Raw genomic sequence first — 16004 nt, forward strand, 5'->3', positions numbered from 1 at the left:
GTAAGGCGATCCCGAACGATCTGTCTTTTGCCGCTGAACGGCCCAATCGAAACCCTCCTGGCGACGTCTGACGCGACATTTTCTCCTCACCCCGCTCACCCCTACCTCTTAACATCGGCAAACAACCCTCGTACAACGTCCCTAACGGACGTCCGCGCTCCGTTTCGTGGGGTAAGACGCGCCCTCGCGATCCGAAAGTGATGGATTCCTCGTGATACTTCTTGTAGCAGCCGGGCGAACGATGGCGACGATATAGATAGATGCCAGTTCCAACTCAAAACGCGACGTTTCGATTTCTCGGGAGTATAAAAAAAGAAAACGTGTCTGTGAACACATTTGCAAGAAAGAAAGAGAACGTTCAAAATATGTAAGGTATTTGAGACATCTATACATTTTGTACCGATAGACGCCCCTCTTATCTGAGAACGAATGCTTCGAGTATCAGAAAGAAAACGTTTGAAATATTCAAGAGAAGGGAAAAAATGTTAGAGTATGTAAGAGTATGGAAGTTATCTACGCACACATACATACACATTCGCATCTGCTTTGTGTAAATTCAAGATTACTTAACGAGATCAAAATTAACGTCATTATCAACGTCGGAGTTGCCTCCGCACTCATAACGTGCGGATGACACTTTCCGTCAACTTATTTTCTTTGCCGAGGAGCGGCGGCTCGAGAAGAGAAAATTCGGGAGATAAAGGGACGTTAACGAAGCACGTCGGAAAAAGCGGGAAGGGAAGACGGTGTATTTTTATTCTTGGTAGGTAGTTTCACGGCGTTACCACCGGGTTTGCTCGCCGTTTTCTTTTTTTTTTTTTTTCCTCGCGGTTAGACGTCGTTGCGTGGGATAGAGGCGCAGCAAAGAAAGTAAAATTAAAAGGTACGCTGTACCGAGGGCGCGGAGGTTTGGCTGGCAAGCGTGGTTTAAATAAAAAGCACAGTTTTCCTTACCGAAGAAGAGAGAGAGAGACTTCCTCTTTTCTTCCGTTTCCGCCGGCAAGTCTCGCGACGGAGAAGAAACGAGAACAACGTTATTGTTCGCACGAATAGCAATTTTCGAATTTTCCTCGACGTGGCTGCGCGCGTCTTTTAAGCTCGCCGATTTCACCCTGGGAGAGTAAGCGAGCACCGGGTTGAGAGCGAAGTACAATTGAAAACTTTTCAATTGTAACAAAGTGCGCGCAAAATGCGCGTTCACACTCGTATTTTTGTCTCTCGCTTGTATTTTAATATTAATTAATTTTTACTTTACATTTTTTTTTGTACGTGAGACGCGCGAATATCGAAATATCCTTCCCTCTTTTTTTTCCCTCTCTTTTCCGGAACAATTACCATATTCGAAAACCGCTAGAAATCAAGTTAGAAAAAAGAGGTAGAGAGTTATTTTGTTCATACATATATATATATATATATATATATATATACGTTGGCGATATCCAGTCTAGGATAATTGCATACGGCGAATCAGATTATTCGCCGTATCTCTGTGTGGAGCGCTGAATATTCGCCATTTCCATGGAACGGTGAAATAAACGTCGCGTGGCAGGCGAATTTTCCGCGCGGTACCCCGTGAAATTTTCGGCGCCGGCCGGCCCGGCCGCGGAATATCATTTCCACGATCTTACCGGAGGCGAAGTGAATTTCGTCGGCATTTTCCCCGAGGGCAACCGAGGGAGGGGGAGGACGGGCTTTTTTTTTGTTTTGAATTTTTTTTCCATCGTTCTGTGTTGCAAACGCGCGGGCGGAGTGTCCTCTCTCCGTTCCCACGTGCGCGTGAGCGCGCGTTATACGGGGTGTGTCGAATCCCGAGTTTCGCGGCAAATTGAAAAAAAAATTGGATACCGCCCGCAACCGTCGAGCTCTCTCTCTCTCGCTCTCTCTTCCTCTATTGTCGTTCCATTAAAAAATACCGGCGGCGGCGGTCGGCGTTGCATTGCGTTGCATTCCTCGTGCATCCCCCGCGCGCACGCGAACGCGCGTTGAATGCATCTGGCGTGTATGTACGTACGTATGCGTACAATTTTCTCTCGTACGCGTAAAGCCGGGTCCCGGCGCACAGACGATATATATGTATATGTATATTACGCGCATATTTACTCGTCAAGTATTTGACAGCTCGTGACAAACGTTCCGGGGAACGTGATGCGTGTTGATGTGATAAAATGCGACATAATGTAAAGCAGAATCGATTATTATGCATTATTCCCGTTGTTGTATAGTAAAATGTATACGTGACATTGTACTTATTCTATATCACATGTAAATACGGGTAGATTAGAGAAATAGAGGAAAGATTATCAAGAGAGAATAATAGGCGCGTATAATAATCGTCGGGGTGAAATATTTATTATATGATTTGAAAGGGGAAAAAAATAAAAAGTAGTTTTGCCGTTGGAAATTAATCTCGCGTGCATTGTGTAAAATTAAAGCGTCCTCGGTTCTTCTGTGATCGTCGACCAAAGGTTGATTTTTCACACAAACGCGTCGCACATGCGTATATATTTTCATGATGAAACAGACGAATTATTACGTAACTCACATACATACACCGTCCGCCGCGTGAAATTACATCACACATTTTAACTAGATCCGAGATTGAATTGTTTCTTGGGCAAGAGAGAGATATCCGCATGTGTAATATTTTCCATGTTGCTACAACACTTGCTCGTAGACATACGTCTGTAAAAAAGGATTCGTTCGATTCGCTCAGCTGATCCGATTGCAGCCAACTGACACGTCTTTCGGTTTAACTTCGAGTTTCCTATTGTTTCCTCTGTAAAACCGACATTTACAATCCGGATGTAACGTTGTCACATTTGAAAATCGCGAGTATAATAGTATCGCGAAGGTTACCATTGGAAATCTCCGTCACTAAAAGTATGATATGCTGTTCACGTTGCTTCGAACACGATACAATCGAGGGACGATCGTTTCTGGCCCTTCGTCCCTACCTTTTGCCGACGCCGAGGACAGACGACTGCGGAAGACCGTGAAGGGCTCCGCCATGCAGTTTGTCCTACATACGCGCTCAGGTTCCTGTGTGCAAGCGTATGCACTGGCAGATGTGAGCGCGTGTGAATGACGCGCGCATCAGCAGACGCGCACACACGTACAACGTATCTGCACATACATCATACATTGCATATATTGCGAGTATAGAGCTGTCGTCGTCGTCGTAGTCGTCCTCGTCCTCGTCGTTGTCGTGAAGGAACATACGCGCATATCGGGTGAAGCAAGTCGAAGGGCGTTTCTAGAGGCGGTCGTCGTCCCCACCAGAACGGGGAATATTACGCGGTAAAGGGGCACGGAGAGGGAGCATACAGCATATCGTATATCCTGGTGGAAGGGCCGCGTCCCTCCCCGGCGACGAAAATGCCCAGAACAGGCTTTTATGTGTATGTGTGCGCGCGCGCGCGCGAGACCGATGCATCACGAACGAAAAAGGGAGGCAGAGGAATACCGCGTAGATCTGGTCGATTAATCCACTAATGGATGAACGAGATGACTTACGTCTAATGTCTCTGAAATCAATTCCACGACCTTTTTTTAAACGCCCTCCGAAAACTTAAATGGAACATAGTAGTAGAATTTTTGGGGTTGATTTTACAAGCTTTGGCAGGTTTTTCGAAGCAAGTGGAAAACGATCGAGCAACTAATCCATTCGTATTTTTTTTTTTCAGTTCTTTCTTAAGATATACAGGGTTTCTATAAAGTCTGTTGTCACCCTTATATTTCGCAAACTCAGAATTATGAAAAACCGCGAACCCAACTTTCTTAAAAGAATAGCCCCTCGAAACGTTCGTACAGGTATTTCGCGATTTTTCATAATTTTGAGCCGTTTGCGAAATATAAGGGTGACAACAGACTTTATAGAAACCCTGTATAAAATAAATGTAGGAAAAAATCAGGTTTTGTACATATAAAAAATAAAAAATAAGAAAAAAATATTGATTTCTTTCCTATCTAATTTTGCCTTGATTGAACGTTTCTCGTTCCTCTCTTGCGTATCCGGCACATAGTTTCGAAAGTTTGGCACACTGCGAGTGTTGGTGCCGTCACGGCAGCGCGATGTTGTCGGAGGGTAAATATTAATTAGCGTTACTCCGTGTTCATTTCGTTCTCTGCGCGGTGCAGCGTTAACCCGAATAAACACATTTTCGCCCGGCAGCAGTTGCACCTTCCGGGATTTCGGCTGTCGCGAATAATAATTAAACGACGACGTCGAAAGTCTGGAAATGTCTATAGTCGCCGCGAATTATAAATGTCACATTTTTTCCGGGAAAAAATGCAACACATGGAGGTGAGAAAGTGTACAAAGTATTAAGTATTCGACAACATACACAGAAGCGAGATTATCATGCTCCCGTAATTTGGTTTCTCTCTGTAATTTATCGGGAAATGGAAACCATTTGGCGCACACATATCGAAACAGAATAAAGAATAAAATAATGCGAATAAAAGACAAATGCGTTTTATATATCGTTGCCTCGTCGCCAGATCGGCTTTTCTATCGACTATCGTTATTATCGACACGCGTTTATACACCTTTGCGCTGTCGCGCCGTTTTTACGCCGCGCCAATAAATGTCATATTTATCGGACAATTTATCTAATCACTTCACGACGCATTGGCTTCATACGTATTTCTTCTTGAACTGGCTGTCATTAAAGTTTAACGAGTACTATAATTACTTACAAGCCGCGTGTCGTTCCAGCAAGCGTGTGGCAGCAGGAACGGCGAATCAGTTAAAAGTGACAGTGCTGAACGATGTAAAAATCGCGTTCGATTTCACGATTAGAAAGCTCAATGAAGGCGTAGAATAAAAATATCCTGGCGCGCGCGAGAATGGACGACGATTTTATCGGCTCGATAAAAACATTTGCAGTTTCCGATAGGTCGAACGAAATATTATCACGCAATATATTTGAATTGTTCCCGTTTCGCAATCGATCTCGGTAACCGTAGGCCATGTGCGCGGCTCCATTCTGTATTTACATTTAAAATTACAGCAGCGAAATTGGTCGTTGTGTAGAGAGAGGAAAAGAGTAACCCCAAAAAATTGATGCGATAAAACCCACGAATACGCCTTTTTTCACAGAGAATGTGTGGTCGACAAAAAATAGAGGAATAGATGCCACAAACGCTTTAAAAAAAAAAAGGAAAAAAGAAATGACACAATAGAAAATAGTGACACGATAGAAAACTGTCAATCCGCGACACTCTATAGTTATATTTAACTATTTGATGTTTCTTTTCTCTGCGACACAAAGTAGAATGTTGACGAATATTATACGTGAATAGCCTTTGTGAAATATAAATGATTTTTCTGAATTATTTTTTATTTCTCGAAAAGGTTTGAAAATCATGTATATTCTTTATTCTACTCTATGCATATGAATAACTGTATATACATTACAATCCTTTTATGAAAAAGTCATGAGCGTTAATTTTCTTTTTAATTAAAGTTTTATTCGACATTTGCGTGTTTTTTTTTTAATATATAAATACGTGGTTCTAATTAATAAAAAAATGAAAATATACGCGCTTCTGTGGTTTAAGATTAACGACACCAGTGTTAGGTAAGTTCAAAGAGGAGCAACGAACACGGCAAAATTCTGTCTTTTACGGCAACGCAACTGTTGTAAAATAAAAAGGGAAAGTCGGGAGAAAAGTAACAAGAAGAAACAGCCCTCTGTCGCTCGCCGTCGTCGTCGAAGCGTAAGATCGAACAAGACTCTTTCCGTCTTCGTTTGATGCCGACTAAGCCGGCGCGACATCGCGAAAACCGTGACACGGTCTTTCGCTTTTTTTTCATGGCAGCAATGTTTGGTTGCCGCCTTCGCGTTGCGCAACGTCATCCTCGATTAACGATCACTATATCCCGCGCAAACAATTAGCACCGGATGCGAAAGCCTCTTATGACTTAATAACGAAATCAGCCTCTCTTGTTAATAATCGCGATCTGAAAAAAATCAACATCGGATTGTGCAAAATTTTTTAAAAATATATACAGAATGTCGACGCAAAATGATTTCAAGAGTTATGATTTATAATAAACCGTCAGACTAAATATGGATCGTAAGAAAAAGAAACATATTTTTTGAAAAGAGACAATTTATTTAGGCAGACGCCTCGAGTCTGAGTGGTTTTTATCTTTTATAGTAGCCACTGATAAAAAAATTATCAGAGATAAGTGAAATGGAAGAGTCATTTTTTGAACTGACTGAATACTTAAGAATCGCTCCATGATTCTCGTAAAAAAAATTCTCAAAAATCCTCGACAGATTACAGTAAAACGACTTTATATCACGTAATATTTTCGACCGCCGTTGCATCTCTTCAGGAATATTCATAAGGGCTTCTCCCTCCCTCCCGTTCGCTTATTGACCAATTTTTTTTGCTGATTTACGTCGCGGCGCGAAGATCATCCCGGTAAACTCGTGGGACACCCTACGTTTTCCTGCGAGAGAGATGGTTTCGCGAATCAAGGAATCGGAGGAGTAATAACCGTTAGGCGATCCTCAACCATCTCAAAATTACTGACCGCGCCACTTTTCTATCGTCGCCGTGGGCGATGCGGTTTCTCGCAGCCCGTTCCCATTTTTCCCATTAATATCTCCCTTGTCCCTTCGACTGAAATTTTATGAGCTTCGAAGAGATTGTTCGCACTTTTTGCCTCGCGTCGCACCGGTGCTCGTCCGCGCGACCACTCGATCGCGAGGATCGGCCAGGAAGTTGTAATTATCCGATACGAGGCCGAGCTCGCGGGAGATGGAGGTAATCGTGGACCACCATGTGAAAGGTGCTTCGGGAGATCGTCGAATCCTCTCTACCTAGTTATAGTCGGCTTAGATATTCGTCCGCGATCGGCTAATAGAAACTGGCGCAAACGCTCGTTAGCGATAGAAGCAGTCATGCTCGTGACTTCATCATTAAATAGCGCACCGATCCCCTTATCTAAATATACGGTGGCTTTGTACACTGGGTATCCCGGAGCCACTTTTCATTTTTTTACAGAGTTCCCGACACTGCAATATACATATATTCTATTTTCTAATTTCATATTAGTTGCTATATTTTCTTAATATCAATATATTTTATATCGCGTAATTTATACAAGTAATCATTTTTTTTTTTTTTTTTTTTTTGATAACGCTAATTTTGTGAAGATACTGTAAAAATATATTTTTAAAATAGGTATATTAGGAATATATTTTTAGAAAAATTGCCGCAATATATGTATAAGACGCCTCGTTCGTTCGCGTTTCGCGAGCTTACACCTCAGGTTATCGCCGTGGCCGTGTACGCGAAAGGAAAGGAAAGTGCGCGTTACACCGGTGTTCGGATAATGCACAAAAAGAGGGAATTGCAGAGTATCGAGCTACCCAAAGTATACGGTTATACGTGGCGCAAATGCGGCTCGCGGTAGCAAACAGTTCGCTAAAGCGTAGGTAGGTACCTACATAACAAACTATATTCTTGATTCCGCGAATGTAATTTTTCTGACAAAGGAAGGTACTCGAAAAAAAAGATATAAAACACCCCGATATGTTTCTCTCAACGTTGAATTTAAAAGAAGCAAAACACGCGTCGCTGCAATGCTTTTATTATAATTAACTATCGTGGCAGCGAATCTTGGAATACAAAGACTTGAGAATTTGAAATTTTAATTAATACTTGTTATTTTTATTTTATTGCTTGATTAATTAACTAGTGATGATTGCTAGATTAAAAACTAGTGATGATCGTTTCTTCGATATATTAAGAAGCCGGAAGAAGTCTTTGATTTTCAAAATTTTTGGCAAACACTCTGGAAACAAAAGAATTGCTCGATGAAACTTAACAATACGAGAGGCATCCTCTCATCTTGTGTTTCTACGGACCGTTTTTAGTATACCTGCCCGAAGCAATCCAGAAAATGGTAACCCATTCATAACCCATAGACGCCTGCGGCTAAATCGTGGGTTCGTGGCACCAGCTACGACGGTCATCAATTTTATGGGAAATCGCCCGTCAGTTTTGTATTTTGACGTGGGTCCAACCTAACGGTGTGTCATCTCTCGAAGTTCATTGACGACATTCTTCGGACTTGGTCGAACTTGTGCATATTTTACGCGTGCGCATTCGAAAAGTTTCTTTCTCATTTCTTTTTTTATTTTCGAAGCGTCTGACGAAATGCATAATCAAAGAACAATTATTATAATTATGTCTACAGTGATGGAATGCAGTTTCCAAACTGATGCCTTTATGAACCTTGTCATATTTTATGAACGCATATATAAAAAAATCTTTAAAATATTTCTATTTTTTTACGAACTCTTTTTTGAAGGAATCTTATTCGAAGGATTATTATAATACAACATTTTTTAAAACAAGGGCAAGAGGTGATTATAATTAATCAAAAGTTAATCAATATTTACTCAAGAATAAGCATATATAAATATGTATTCACATACATGATAGAAATATGCGCTTACACATAGCTTACAATTTTACTCTTCTCTACTCATCTTTTTTTTTTCTTCTTGGAAGCTTGACGAATTTCGTGGAAGAGCGATCCGTATATATACACACATGTTAGGCGAGACAAAAATTGGAGGCAATTTTCGGCAATTCCGAATAATTCACGGGGCGTGGAACGGCCTGATGCGTTTCAGATGCGGGGGAGCACACGAATAAATAATATCAAAGTAGGAAAAGAGAAGGAGAGCGACATATGGCTCGTGTACTGATCGGAAAGCGCGATAAAGGTCTATCGAGGATCTATCGTATTACGGGGAACTATCTCTTACGTGGCTTTTATTGGGGAGGGAGAGAGGGGTTTTAGGATTACGGTCCACCGCAGGATCCTCCAGGGGGATCATAGATCCGCGATACGATACATCAAGAGGATATATAACTGCCGTATCTCCGATCCCTTCGCGATTTGACCGCTTTATCCCGAAACAAATCGACCTCTTTTCGATCCTTTTCCATGCCCGATTTCGCGTGAAAAAAATCACAAACCGAGGCGAGCCGTATTGCATCATATTGGGATGACTACAGCATCTTATTCCTCCTCGTGGAAGTGTTTGTCTACTTTCTACCGTTTATAATCTAAACTAATGAATGCACAGCGCATTTCTCTTCAAATTGAATTCCTGATGTTCGAATTAAATTGAGAAATGCTGCTCTATATATTATCAAGACACTGATTTCGGGCTGCCTTTTCCGGCGATCGTCGGAGTACCATTCCATGTTCCCATCGATATACCGGCTCGTATCCCGCCGCTTTAGTCATCGCTGCTCTCGAGTGCCTCGAGCAAGGACGAGAGAAAATCATCGTCTCGTAAAATGAGTCTCGGACGCGCGTCATAAGGCATCGCGAGCCGCGGTGCATTAAACGGCCGCTTCGCGCCGATTGCCGGTGCATCGACACCGAGATGAGCTCGCGAGAGAAAGAGAGAGAAAGAAAAGGAAAAAAAATTTCTACCACCGGAATAACGCGCATACGCCGAGATATCCCACGATACGGTGCACGGTGACTGGCAGATGAGTCACTAGACGAGTATTCCGCTCGTGTATCGTCTAAGAGAGTACCGGTACTCGGCCGCTGCTTTAATAGCCCGACATTTAATGTGCCGCTCGCGTTCGGCAGGCTAAATAACGGTAGGAAAAAGGAGCTTACCTCGCGTGCCGATTCTGTATGTGTATAAAAAGAAAGAGAGAGAGAAGAAGAGAGCGTTTTTTCAGTCATTCGAATCGCATCGAATCGTCCTCGCTTTCCAGACGCGGAATTTTTAATGCGCATCGCGAGCGAGCGAGACGATAAGTGAGCTTCATCCCCATTACTCCCGATCATTATACTTCGACGTATTTCCATATTGATCTGTTGGGTACGACAATATATCGTGAAGGTATCGCGCGTGTTTCAGGCACGTATCTACCTGGGCGAGTATACCCCTACTGTGGGTGAGGGGCCCCCGTGGGAAAAAACGATTCCTGTCGGAAAGGGAAGGTTGCCTCTCGTTACCTCTTCTTCGAGCACTCCGATACTTCCCCCCCCCCCTTTTTTTTTCCATTCCGCCGTACGTTTCCCGCCGATCGTTACCACCAATCTGCGTTTGTTGCTTCAAGAGATTTTTAATTAGGAAGAAATGGATGAGACTGGTGCGCTGTCCATACGGCACGACGTGTAAACCGAACGCGATATAACGCGCGTCTGGCTTTTGTAGCGAGAAATTGATGCGTTTTCATCAACCCCGATATCGGTTAATTTTAGATTCTCATTTGCACCGGCGTTGAAAATAATCGCATAGCTATCGGAAAGAATTGGCGTTATATTCGGATCATAGTAATGAAGCGCAGTAAAATTTCAGCGCAACGGATAATGGGTTATCAATATCATTATTTTATATATGATCTCCGAGAGCAGCGTAACGCAAATTATTTTTATAAGAACATAACAGAGAGATCGACTCGAATATTCTGAAAATTATACAACGATCGAAAGTTTCACAAGCGTTCACCAGCTTGAATGTATTATCACTTTCGATAAAATAGTGTACTGGTGTACCCTATATAAAACCGAAGGTCTCAATTCTCGCCATTATCACTTTATATTGTCTTAATTTATATTCTGATGTAGCATTATTTTGAACAATGTTGCGCACCTGTTTGCACAAATATATATACAGATATATGCAATATCGCATTTTCTATCCGATTATCACGCGCGTACAATGATACACAATAATCATTCTTCGTGTAAATATCGTAATCTCGAATGTTTTTACCGGATCTTCGACTTCCGCTGACAGTCGCTGTAATAAGGGACCACCGCTGAAGAATAAAAAAAAAGAGCTAAAGAGAAAGAGAAATTTAGAAGACACCGTGAGGTAGTTTCCGACACGTCATTATTGCAACAATGCTCGTCCGAGGCGAGAAGTCGAGGCGACTGCGAGCCGGTAGTCGAGCCGGGATTTAAAGGAACGTCAGGTCAAAGAGACGACGCTTTATCGCCGAGTCGGGCGGCGCGATGAAAGGCCGCGCCTTATCTACGGGATGTCCCGGTCTCTATCTCTACGCGGTAAAGGATTCCCGTGTTCCTCGCGAGATAGATCTTATTTATGTAGGCCCTTTCTCGGCTACCGATTAAATCGACGTACGCGTCGTTTCTGCTGCTGTTGCTGCTGCCGTGGCAGCAACGCCGCTGTCGTCCCCCAGGCATCCACCGGATCCCGTTTCCGTTTTCCAGGAAAGACGGCGCGCCGCGCGAATAGCCCAGCCCGAGGAATCCTGGAATCGGGTCTACGAATTCCTTCTTTCTCTCTCTCTCAACGTGATCGCGAATAAAAGTGCCGCCTGATATTGCGAGCACCAATTTTGCAACCGTTTGATATCTTTCGATATATAGCTTCGTGCGGTGAATTATGATCACGTGGTTCTGTAGGAATTTCGCGAGGTACACACATTATCAACGGACACGAATGTTATAAAATGCAAAAAATTAATTTTACATTATTTACATAACAAAAACATGTTTTATTTTTAACTTTAGTCGAATATTCCTCAAAAAGATAAAGAATCGATTTTTTTTGCGGAAGGTGTTAGATATTTCGATAGTCTATCGCATGGAGTGTGCGACTCAATTCTTTTTATCTTTGTTTATTTGCTATAAAAGATATTGCCTTGTCATTTTAATCAATATGCCTTCGACAACTTATTATGATGTGTTATGTAAACGTCTTTTTGACGACGTTATATGTGTCAGATGTTATTTCACAGTAAACGATACTTAGATTAGGAAATAACGTCTATATAGTTTTCAACATCATTATCATATTTTCTTTAATATTTGCTTACGTATATTTACACTTCTATTTCATCTATAGTTACCGAATGCATTATATTTCACCCTTTCTCCCTCGATAAATATATAAAGATGCAATTTATATTACTTACTGACGACTTATGTCTGCAGACACTATTTGAGCTTATTTTAAACGAATACAAGCAAATAACATAAAATAGCGTCAGGCAGGCTAAGGCAAAATAATGTAGTATCTCTTCGTGATATATGCGCGTACTTTGATAATTTAATACTTTTTATGTATTCTTTTCGTCAATAGATCGTGAAAAAGATACTATCCTTTCCTTAAAAAGTGTATGTTAAGTCGATTACTCGAATATATCGAAATGTTGAAGCCTCTTTTTCTGCGATGCTGATTGGATGCTGGCGCTTTGCGATATATTCGTGGTAAGGGTAGGTAAGGTGCGTAGCGTTCGAGCGCCTCGTCATCCATAACCTATTTTGTTGGTTACGTGTTACTTTGCTCTTTCGTGTGTTAAGAAAGTACATAGTTTCGTGTGTTAAGAAAGAAGCAAAAATTATCTCGAGAGGATAGAAAAAGGAAAAGGAGGAAAAGAAGAAAAGTCGAATAGAGAAGGTATGTATATAAATATGTGTATAAATAATGTTCTTTTTTAAAAGAAAAGTATGAAAAACTTTGAACGTAAAAAAATCATACCACTTGTACATATTTATATTTACAATTATATTTGCAATATGTATAAAATATATAAGCTATATTGTTATTATATGTATGTACCCAGATAGCCAAGTCTGTCGATATCAAATCATGCCAAGTGTTTGATATTAAATGTTGTCATGAAAAAGGTTACAGATTTGTTGCAGAACTAATTATTACTGATGTAATTAACAAATTGGTGCCAAAAATCGAGTAGAACTATGTTCACAGTCTCTGACAGCAGATTGACGACAGAATCTAACATGACTTTAGGTCAGATTGTCATCAGAAACCGAACAGGATCTGTGCGCACACAATTTGAACTCAAGATTTTTTTCAGTTTCTGTCATCAATGTGTTGTCAAATTCTGTAAGCAGGTTCTGCTAACAAATCATTATCCTAATGCGGACATAACATATGCAAGATAATACATGGATTGTATAATAATACATACAATATAATACGAGTACAATTGGTTAATTGAAAAAGTAATAAAAATTATATATACGTATATTAAATTGTATATTCATTAAATTTTTATTAAGAAGACAAGTAATATTTCATAAATATTTCCTAATTTTTATTATTTTTTTCAACAACTCAAGTTATTTGTAAATATGCATTATATGTTATATGTTATCTTATATAAGTAGTAATGATTTAAGAGTATGTACTAATGCGAATAGGGTTCAACATTATTAATCTAATTTAAATATCGCAGGAAGAGTTTTCTCATAAAGAAGCTTGTATAACAAGCTTGTTATCGAGGAAATGTATAGCTATTTCTTTATATAAGTTTTTTTATAAGCAGACTCTTCTTGGAATGTTTAAATTAGATTAATAATGTTGAATTCTATTCTTGTTAGTACGTATATTCTTAAATCATTACAATATGTTATTTATAAAAATACATGTATTAAACTTTATTTTATGTACATCATAATAATGTACTAATGTGGATAGATTCAAAATTATTAATTTAATTTAAATATTGCAAGAAGAGTTTGTCTATAAAAAAGTGGCTATACATTTTTTAGAGTATTGCGTATACAAGATAACTTATATATGCAATACATATATTTTTTTAAATAACTTAGTTCATTGAAAAAAACTAATAAGAATTGTATATAGGTTATATTGAAAAAATATTCAAAATATAATAAATATATTCACTAAATTTTTATTAATAAAATAAACAATATATATTTTATAAATAATTCCTATATATAATTATTTAGTTTTCCATATTTAATTAGATATATATATATATATATATATATATACATATACAAGTTTATGTACATAATTAAATACACTAAAATATAGCTTATATTCTATAAACATTGTAAATATAATTGTAAATATAAATATAATATAAGTGGTATGATCTTTCCGCTATTTGGCGTTCGATCAAGAGAATCTTTTTCTTTAGCATAAACTCATGAAAAGTGAAAAATTTTATTGACACAAATATTGAATTCGTTAACTTTTCATAAGTTCACGTTACAAGAAAAGATTTATGAGAGAGAGAGAGAGAGAGAAAGAGAGATTAAGATCTTATTAACATAATATTTCTAATAAGGTTTACAAAATTATTTATATAAAATTATATATTATATATTTATATATATTATTATATATTTATAAAATTATATATTAATATAATAATACAATTTAAATATATATATGTATATAACATATATAATATAATTTATATATATATATATATGTATATATAAATTATACTTATGTATGTATGTATGTATGTGTGTATTATTTATAATTTCTTACATATTATTTTTTTAAATAAATGTAGATTATTAATATTTGTTTCTTTTGTTTCAGGAAAGGCGAGGAAACTATACAAAGTGACAAAATAAATAAAAGAGAAAAAAGAGGAAAAGAGAAGAAGAAAGAGTGAAAAAAGAAAATTATTTGAGAAAACTATATTATAAATTATGTTGATTTAACTATAATTAGTATTTTATATTTAATGATATTTTAATTTTATTGTATTATAATATATTTAATTATATTATTTATAATATAATTTATGTATTTATAAGAATTTAATTAATATTAATTTTATTACAGTGGTATTAATTATTATATATTGTAATTATTTTTATATCTTTTTATGTATGTGCAATTAATAAATAAATAATATTATTAAGAAGTATTGATATTATTATTAATAATAATTATGATATTGATGATAATCGATGATATGAATGATATATAAATGATGATATTGATGATATAAATTATTATAATATTGACGATAACTACAATGATAACGATAATAATGACAATGAAGATGATGACAATGTTGAAAACAAAATAATTTTAACAATAACTATAATAACCATAATAATTAACTCATTTATGTAAGTTAATTTATTTAAAGTGAGAAAAACAGCAACAACTTTATTAATTCTTTATATCGACGTCTATCTATATTTGGTCTTAAAGTATATGATAATTGTCAGTCCGATAATAATTCACCAGATTCTATTTCTAAAAAGAATATCAATTTTTATTTTAATTGAAAATGTAATCTAATAATAATAATTTATAAGTAATCATAATATTTAAATAATATAATATATAAATAATAATAATATATATTATTAATATAATACGTAGATTATTTAAATAGTAAAAGATATTTAAATAATAAAAAATTTTTTGTATAAATTATTTTTTTCTCTTTATTAATATTTATTAATAACATTACGTGTATATATTTAAGACAGTATATATAGTATATTAATATAGAAAATTCTTGTAAAATGGGAAGACGTAAAATTGTACGTACTTTAGAAGAAAAAGAAGAATTTTTACAAAGACGTCGAGAAAAAAGAAGGGAGAATCAACGACGGCGTCGTGAAAATAACAAATTAGTTGAAAATTCTTCAAAGAAGTTAAATCAACAAACTATTTGTATTGCTGGTACATCAAATGATAATCGTGTAATAGAATTAGATTGGGAAGTTGAAGAAAATCCTTTAAATGTTAAATCAACATTACAATCATCTGTAGAATATCAAACTCGTTATCGATCACGACATAAAAAACAACCTCGTTTAAGTAATATTAGTACAATATCACTTAACGATGTAATTGAATATTATATTGGTCCCATGGACGTGTATTGTATTCATTGTAATGCAAAACACTTTGCAGCTGAAAAAATTTCTAATAAAGGATATTCATTTCATGATTGTTGTAATCATGGTGCAGTATCTGTGCAACCATTGCCTGAATTTCCTCAATTCATTCGTAGTTTATTTGATGGTAGTCACGTAAAATCTAATAATTTTTTTCAAAATATTCGTAGTTATAACAGTTCATTTTCATTTGCCTCATTTAACGCTAATTTAATTAATTTTCAAGATAGACGACCTGGTCCATATTGTTTTAAAATACAAGGGCAGATTTATTATCAAATTAATACAGCATTACATGCTGCAGAAAATGAAACTCCTTCTT

The 16004-nt window shown here is 37.3% G+C and overlaps 1 protein-coding gene and 2 long non-coding RNA genes across 9 annotated transcripts in view; 2 read left to right on the forward strand and 1 right to left on the reverse strand.

Annotated features, from left to right (window-relative positions):
- LOC145939490 (uncharacterized) overlaps positions 1-16004 on the reverse strand; it is a 342686-nt gene that overhangs the window by 65809 nt on the left and 260873 nt on the right. The window lies entirely within an intron of this gene.
- The window catches only part of Bi (T-box transcription factor bifid), a 265203-nt gene that overhangs the window by 42221 nt on the left and 206978 nt on the right, over positions 1-16004 (forward strand). The gene's annotated exons all lie outside the window — the stretch shown is intronic.
- On the forward strand, positions 12135-14688 carry LOC145939470 (uncharacterized). Its single transcript, XR_014425826.1, has 2 exons — positions 12135-12431; positions 14358-14688. It is a non-coding gene; the product is annotated as an uncharacterized LOC145939470 (long non-coding RNA).

Source organism: Prenolepis imparis, unplaced genomic scaffold (assembly GCF_030444845.1).
Source record: "Prenolepis imparis isolate NDT839.2.m4 unplaced genomic scaffold, iyPreImpa1.0 SCAF_1, whole genome shotgun sequence".
In the NCBI taxonomy this organism is placed as follows: domain Eukaryota; kingdom Metazoa; phylum Arthropoda; class Insecta; order Hymenoptera; family Formicidae; genus Prenolepis; species Prenolepis imparis.